Raw genomic sequence first — 7,843 nt, forward strand, 5'->3', positions numbered from 1 at the left:
GGCCCGCCCGGAAGCCTGAGGCTGCCGCACCGGCCGCGCCCCAGGTCACTTCCGGGAAGTGGCGTCACCGCCAGCGGCCGCCGGCCTGACTCAGCCCGGGGGGAAGACTGAGGGTGCGACACCGCGCGCCGCCCGCCGGAAGTGGGGGCCGGACACGCTGTCACGCGCGGGGGAGGGGGTAATGGAGGCGGTGACAGCGGCCCGCCCTCACGCGGGGGGGGACGCGGATCGGTGTGACACTGCCCCTCGCTTGGTCTGGGAGGGGCTCGCACAGCCCCCCCCCCCGTCGGGGGGACCCCCAATGCAGTGTCACCAGCACCACCCCCACTCCGGGGACTCCAAAATGTAGTGACACCGCCCCTCCCCCATTCTGGAGCTGGAAGGGAGGCCCCAAAATGCAGTGACACCACCCCTCCCCCACTCTGAGGACCCCAAGAAGAGTGACGCCACCCCCTCCCCCAGCCCAGACATGAGGTGAACCTGGTTTGATGAGGGGACCTCTTTTTGGGGTCCCCAGAGTGGGTGGGGGGGCAGTAGCAGGAAGACTGAGGCAATTACTGCTAATCGAACTCGTTTCCCATCCCCCCGCCAGGACGACTTGAACTACAGTCGTTGGCCATTTGTGATCATCTATGGGCGGGGGGAGAAGAAAGCAAGCGAGAGAAAGAAGAGGTCCCGTTGACGTCTCGTGTCTGGTCCAAGATCGTCCGTTTTCAGCCACCCTGCCCTGTTCCCAGCACTCGGTTTTCTTCAGCGGCATTTGGACCAGCCTGTCCGCGCCGCGCCCCCGCACCCAGGGCAGACCCCTTCTCGGCGCCGTCTTCTGTGTTGGGGTTGAAACCCACCACCTCGCAGCTGACTTCGGTGGGATCCGCTGTCACTACGGGTCTTGTTTGACGAGCTGCCATGCAGAGCTGGGGCTTCCGGTAATTCCTGGGGTGTTCTCGCTGATCCTGAATCTGATCCCAGGTGAAGTTGGGGGGGAAAGTCTCCTACTGACGTCAGTTAACATCTGGAGACGCGAGAACGTGAGAATTGCCGTTTGCTGGCTTGGGCCCTAGGTTGGTCTCGCCCCGTCTCTTGCATCCTATCGCGGCCGAGAACAGGAGACGCTACGAAGTCTCAGTGCTGAAAGGGAGACGCTAGTCCAGACTCCAGCATTCAAGGCCGAATTCGGGGGCCGTGCCCCTCACTCCCGTGCTCAGTAGCAACGGATGCCCCTTTTCCTCTAAGTCTCAGCTGCCTCCACATCTGGATGTCCCATGTATTAATGACACGCTGGGGGGAAAAAGAACTTCCTTGTGTTAATTCCAAACCTACTCGTTTCATCTGATGACCCCTAGTTTTTCCTCCACGAGAGAGTCAGCGATCAATCCCTTCCGACTTACTCTTCACCGTTCAGTATTGTTGTAAACGCTTCTCGTGTCCCCGCTCAAACATCTCTTTTCTAAACAAGGCCTGGCCTCTCTTGTCTCTCCTCATATGGCTGAAGTTAAGGCCATCACTGTGAGGCTTACAGTGAGGGTGGCCAACATCTGGAACGGGCTGCCCGTGGAGGTGGTGCTCTCTCCGACCTTGGGGCTCTTCAAGAGGAGGTTGGACATGCACCTGGTTGGGGTCGTCTACCCCCAGGGGAGGAGGTTGGACTTGATGATCTGCTGAGGTCCCTTCCGACCTGAACAACCATGAAATCTATGGATGTCCCTGTATACCTCTCATCATCCTTGTAGCCCGTCTCTGGACCTTCTCATAAACTTCTTTTCCTGATTAAAGACTGTGCATCTGGATGGACTTTATTGTTTGCTGGCCTCCCACGGGCTGCAGAAATGAAAGATGTTTCTCATATCGTCCCTCCTCTCCCTGTGTGTATGTTCGCCTGCTTCCTTTTTGTACAAAAGTACACGCTTGCTGTCTGCACGGGGACATGTAGCTACCTGCTTGATTGCACTCGGGAATATGCTCCCTGACACAGGCAAGTTTAGGGTGGCCATCTGTCCGGTTTTATGGAGGACAGTCTGGCTGTCTTCTGTCCTGTGTTGACACGAAACCGGATGCCTTTATGTCCTCTATTTTTCTCTTGCGATACCCAACCTTTCAACCCACAATTAAACTTTAGATTGTTTGTCTTCCTTGGTTAATATATTTGTCATTTAATTCATCCCGTGTTTATATTGGTCGGGCGAATGCCAACGAAGATCCTATTTGTCACGCTTCCTAATGATGTCCTGACATTACGGCTGTTGCTTGCCACTGTTAAACGTTTGTCTTCAAAATCAGTTTGACATCACCCTTCATTCAAAATGCCCGAGCAAAAGATGTCCTTCAACTCAGAACGGTTGAAAGAACACGATCGCTGTGCACTAAATGCAACTGTCCTCTGTTCTTGAGGGACCTCGGTGGCCACCCAAAATTTTTTGGTGTAAATAAAGCCTCAGCAGAGTGCAGAGAGTTTGCTTTTTGCCACCTCCTCTTGTTTAGTGTTTATATGGGTTCTCTTACAAAATCAACCAAGACTGCTAAAAATAAGCTTGTGTTTTACGCCTTTAGGAAATGATTTATTTAATTGATCCAGTTTCATTTTCTCTGTTCCCTCGTGGCTGACAACAACGGTCTTGGAGGATGCGAACAAACACTAGATGTCACTCAAGGATTAAAAAAGGGAACCGAATCCTGGAGCTCTCAAGAAACAACCTTCATAAAGAAACTGCTGGGTTACCATGTTCACTCTTGGACCATCATGAACATTTTCCAAGCAAAGAACTTGTCACCTGCATGAGAATACAGTTCTCACCTGCAATCAAAACTTTCTGTGCAATCAAAACTTTCTGTGTCTTTTTTATCATATACAAAGGTTAGATGCTGTCTGTCTGCTATCTTGAGTCCTCCTCATATATCCATGCTGATTCTATTTGTTCCTGGGCACCAGAGAGCGCTACCTGATAGTATCTGAAGATACATCCCCACATCACATACTCAGCTTGCAAGTCAAGCCTCCTCCCTTATCCTGGGCCTGGCCTGTCTCTACACGGTGAGCGCTCCAGGGAAGGGGCTGCTCCATTTGCACTGTGCTTTGCACTGGCCCATGGTCATGGTGAGGCCCAAGGCAGAGCAGGGGAACAGCCTTCCATTGCCTCTCAAGGACAGCAGCTAAAATGCCCTTGTGATGGCTCTACTCCATGGTCACATTTGGCAGCTAGTTGTATTTTGTTCTTCCATTTTCTTAAGGAAATATGGATGTCATTATGGATGAAAACCAAGGGAGACCATTAACAGGTGGAACAAATCCTGTGTCCCCTCCAGTTTTACTAAGTTAGATTCGCCCAAGGTATTACCCATATACCAATCCCTCTTACGCATCACCTGAGCATTTACTGCACTCAGTCCATGCTGGAGTGTGCGCTACCCCAGGAAGATGGAAGTGAGCAATGTAAACAACAAGCTAGAAGATGGAAGAAGGTGTTGGTTAAAGCAGGCTGCCAGCTACTTCAGCCTTGTTAGAAATTATTCTTGTTTACCAAGCATGTGATTACATGCCCTCGGTGCTCCATAAAACAAATAGGACATGATCCCGCAAGGAGCAGCAGCCTCCAGTCCAGTGTTAACCATGATGGAATGAGTGAGAGCGACAAACCATAGAGGAGGAAAGAGAGGATGAAGGTTATAATAACATGGCCTCCTAGACTCACGATGCATATGGCACTGTTGTACTGCTGTCTCTTTATTATGTTTTTAATGGATGGGAGGAAAGGGGAGGAACAGAAGTTGGGGCAAAGGGCATGCTGATATCGAAGCTGGTATCAAAGCAAAGCAAAATAAAAAGGAAGACTAAATAGAGCTTGAGAACACGTGGCGCTAATGCCTGAATGGTGCTGAGCACAGCACTCTGCCTTGTACCCTCTGGCACTTCTCCCAGGCAGATCAGCGCACACTCCCTCAGCCTCCTTTGCACCACGCTATTTATCCTGATTGCACATCCTGCAGATTGGCCCTGTGTGGCCTCATCTGCAGAGAAAAAGCTGTGTCTCAGAGCAGCGTCTCCAAGGTACATTGTGCCTTTCCTGCAGAAGGGCTCTACAAACACTGATGAGTCACTCCATCTAATGGTGCTGCGTACGTGGAATACACAAAGGCAGAGCCTCACCTGCAAAAGTCTTACCAGACTGATAATGTTTAAAGGGGGAAGGGATCTAATGGCTTGGGATTGCTCCTTCGCTGAATAAATGGAGCTGTTTTGTCTGTCCGCTCCTATCCCGGTATAGGGCAGCCAACCCACAGTAACTATAAGCTTGCATGAAACCAGCTGGCGTGATTTAGCTTCTACTTTGAGGGGAGTAGAGCAGACAGAGGCAACCATTACAGCCGGTCAGCAGTGAAGCGCTGCCACTGCAAAGCAGTTTGACTGTTCATCTGCCCACGCCATGCCTTTGCACAGCAAAACCATGAGCGGGTTACACTGATCACCCCAAGCAGGAGTCTGCAAAACCTTCCTGCTGCCCCCAGCCCACCATAAATTATTTGCGTGGCCTGTTCTGTAGATCACAGCTCAAAGGGCAGCTTTTGATTCTGTGCCCCTTTTGTCCCCAAGTGCAAACAGAGCTCCCAGGCTCATGGCTCCAAGTCCTGTCAGGTTTGCTTTGCTCTGTGTATGGGCTCAGTTGCCCTCTGCTCCACTTGCAGCCACCAGCAGTTGGGCAGGTTTATGTTTATGGAGCTGACTCAGATCTTGGTCCCAGGCATATTATGTTGTTCTCGGAGGGGTGCTCAGAGAATGCAGAGGGCACAGGACAAATGTGACCCCTGAATGGGAGCCAGGCGTACTCAGAGCCCTTCTGCTCTCTTGAGTACAATGGACTTCTCCCTAGCAATCACACAATCATAGAAAATGAGGGTTGAAGGGAGCTCAGGAGTCGCATCTAGTCCAACCCCTGCTCCAAGCAGGACCAGCCCCAACTACATCATCCCAGCCAAGGCTTTGTCTACCCGGGTCTGCAAAACCTCCAAGGATGGAGCTCTCTGGTACCACCTCTCTGGGGAGCCTGTTCCAGTATTTTCCTACCCTCCTTGTGAGAAAATTTGTCTTAATATCTAACCTCAACTTCCCTTGCTGCAGGTTGAGCCTATTGCTCCTTGTCCTGCCACCTGCCACCACCGAGACCAGCCCAGCTCCATCCTCTTTGCAGCCTCCCTGCAGGGAGCTGAAGGCTGCTATCAAATCCCCCTCAGTCTTCTCTTCTAATGTTCTTGGGGTACCCCACGGAGGAAGCAAAGGAGCTGGGCAATGTCCTCCTCCCCCTTCCAGCCAGTAGAGAGGGGTGACTACTGCAGGGGAAGCATCCTGCATATACCCCGGAGGAGCCGGCAGCGAGAGTGCGGAGCAGTGTTGCTGCAGTACCCAGCGCAAGCAGGGCACAAGGCAGCTCTGCTGACCCACTGCGAGGCACTGCCTCTGTCCACACTAATTATAGGCTGAGTGGCTTGATTCACTCCATGTACTACGAGCCATCAATCAGCCCTGTTTCCGCCAGGCTGCTTGCAAGCACACTGCTGACTGATAGTGGTCAGGCAGTGGGGGCACCCTGCATTTATCTTAATTACCCCGCTCAAAGGCACTGAGCTGTCCATTGAGCTAACGTATGCAAACACTTGGTCTTTAATCCATTGCCCTTGTTCTCCACCCTGCCTCTGTGGCTAGCTCAGCATACGCATAGCGTCTCGTCTGCTTACTAGATTGCAAGTTTTAGGGGGACCAGCCTGCTCCTTGCTCTGTGCACGTACAGCATTTAGCAGCCCTAACGCTGACTGGGGAGGAGTGATGGGCAGAGGGGGCTCTCCATGTAGCATAACACACAGAACCAGGATCATAAGGCCAACGTTTTATTTCTGTTCTCTCAGGTTATTTACAAAAATTGCATGTGGGTGGAAGCCGATCTCTGCAATTTCATTCATCTGCACCAAGGAGGAGACGCATTTGTGAACAAAATGCAGAGCTTTGCCTGTGTCAGAATAGTCCTGTTGCTAAGGCAGAGACTCCAGACAGAGCGAAATCCTTCAGGCTTTTTTTCAGTCCTCTCTGGAGCCGTTTGAGCTCCTGGGAGTCTGGCACGACTAAGGAGCGCAGTGTTTGACCCTGCAGCTCTTGCCTCCAGCTTCATAAGTTGATCTTACTGCTTCCTGTGTGTTCAGCGCTGTTCCAAAACGTCGCGATGTGTTTGTCCCTCTTCAGCCTTCATGATCTGTCATTCTAACACCACCAAAAAAAGCACGCTGGCCCACCAATAAAAAAAAAAGCAAGAGCCTATCAAAAGCAACCAGTCATTCTGGACACACTTTAAAGGCACCGGGTTTTGACAGCGTGGGCAAGAGGAACTTCACGACCTCTGTTTCCTGTTTGACAACAGAAATTAAGCCACCCCAAACCGGGGTTTTAGGCCCAGGGCAGAGAAGCGTATTTCAGATGAGAGACAACCAGGGAGTCGACAAGGCGCCAGGGACGTGGGAGACGAGTGCCACCTCCCACCTGTCACATCCAGCTGACGGACCCCTCTACCCCAGCTCAGAGCCTGGGTCTTGATATTTTTCAAGAGCGGATTGATCAGAGCAGTGGCCCTCAACCTTTTTAGACTCGAGGCACCCCTGGTTGGAGTCAAGGCACCCCTTGAAAATGCAAGCTCTTAACTTTCACTTGTTTTTTGACTACAGAAAAATAACGGAGCCATTCTTTCACTGCAAGGAGCTCAGAAAGTCCACAGCAGGTGGAATGCTTTTATCCCTATGTATTCCTATTGGAAATCTCTGGATTTATCAGGCAAATCATGTGTGCTCACCTAATGGCACTAACACTGTGTGGTCCCCTGGAGAGGCTTTCAGGGTACCCCAGGGTGCCAGCATTACCCTGGTTGAGAATCACTGGTCCAGAGCTTGAAACCCGCGGGTCCTGTCCTGGCCGGCTCTCTGCCCAGTGCAATGCAGAAAAAGCATGCGGCAGCACCCAGCTCTTGTGTCGCTTGCGTTATTACTCACGGCACAATACTTACTTCTCACCCCATGTGGCACTAGAAGACACGAGCTCTGCACGCTTTGTTCTGTACTGTTAGCACCAGTTCAAACCAATGAGTCACTGCTGCGAGCCCGGGCTGCCGTTCAGCTGCTTGCAGTGAAAACTGGCTCGCTGGACTAGACAGCGAGCTGCAGGGAGGAGGCGGGGGCATGTCTCGCTTTTGGCGTAAACGGAGAGCATGAGTCACGGCAGGGGAGCCAGGCTCACAGTCCTCGCCGCGCCTCGGGATGTGCTGCCTGAAGGCCTGCTCTTCTCTGCTGGGGACCCAGAGCTGCGCCCTGCGCGTGCCGGGCGAGCGGTGCCCGGGAGCGCGAGCGGCCAGAAGAGCTGCCCTGTAGCCGGGCTCCAACTAATGCAACACCCTCGTTTCTCTTTCTTTTCCGTTCCACAGCAGGGCCTTTTTAAAACTGCAGCTCCCCTTTGCACAGGCTCCGTCTAGCAAGTCCTGCAGACACTGGGAGTTGCTTCCGCACCCGGGCCCAGTTGCCCTAGGTCCCAGACGGTGGCACAGGCTGAGAAAAGCTCAAATACTCTTGAAACGTAAAAAGCCGCAGCCTTTCCCAGTGCTCGGCGCCGGAAACCCCTGTGTCTGACTTATACCTAGTTATAGACACAGGAGCCTAATGTCGTTACAAGATGCCAGCCTTTCTTTGTCCAGGTGCCTTTACACCCTCAGACATCACCTAGCCATGCAGTGTTGCCAACTCTTATGATTTTTGGCGTTGTCCTTAAAGTCTGTGCTTCAGGAATATGAAAAATGTAGCTCTTTCTTTTATTTATATTTAT

The 7,843-nt window shown here is 52.1% G+C and overlaps 1 long non-coding RNA gene across 1 annotated transcript; it reads left to right on the forward strand.

Annotated features, from left to right (window-relative positions):
• The first annotated feature begins 555 nt into the window (after nt 1–555).
• Nucleotides 556–1,787, forward strand: LOC109310991. The gene is made up of 2 exons (XR_002101360.1): nt 556–1,028; nt 1,062–1,787. It is a non-coding gene; the product is annotated as an uncharacterized LOC109310991 (long non-coding RNA).
• The last annotated feature ends 6,056 nt before the right edge of the window (nt 1,788–7,843 follow it).

This window comes from Crocodylus porosus, unplaced genomic scaffold (genome assembly GCF_001723895.1).
Source record: "Crocodylus porosus isolate Cpor-Errol unplaced genomic scaffold, CroPor_comp1, whole genome shotgun sequence".
Classification (NCBI taxonomy): Eukaryota; Metazoa; Chordata; order Crocodylia; family Crocodylidae; genus Crocodylus; species Crocodylus porosus.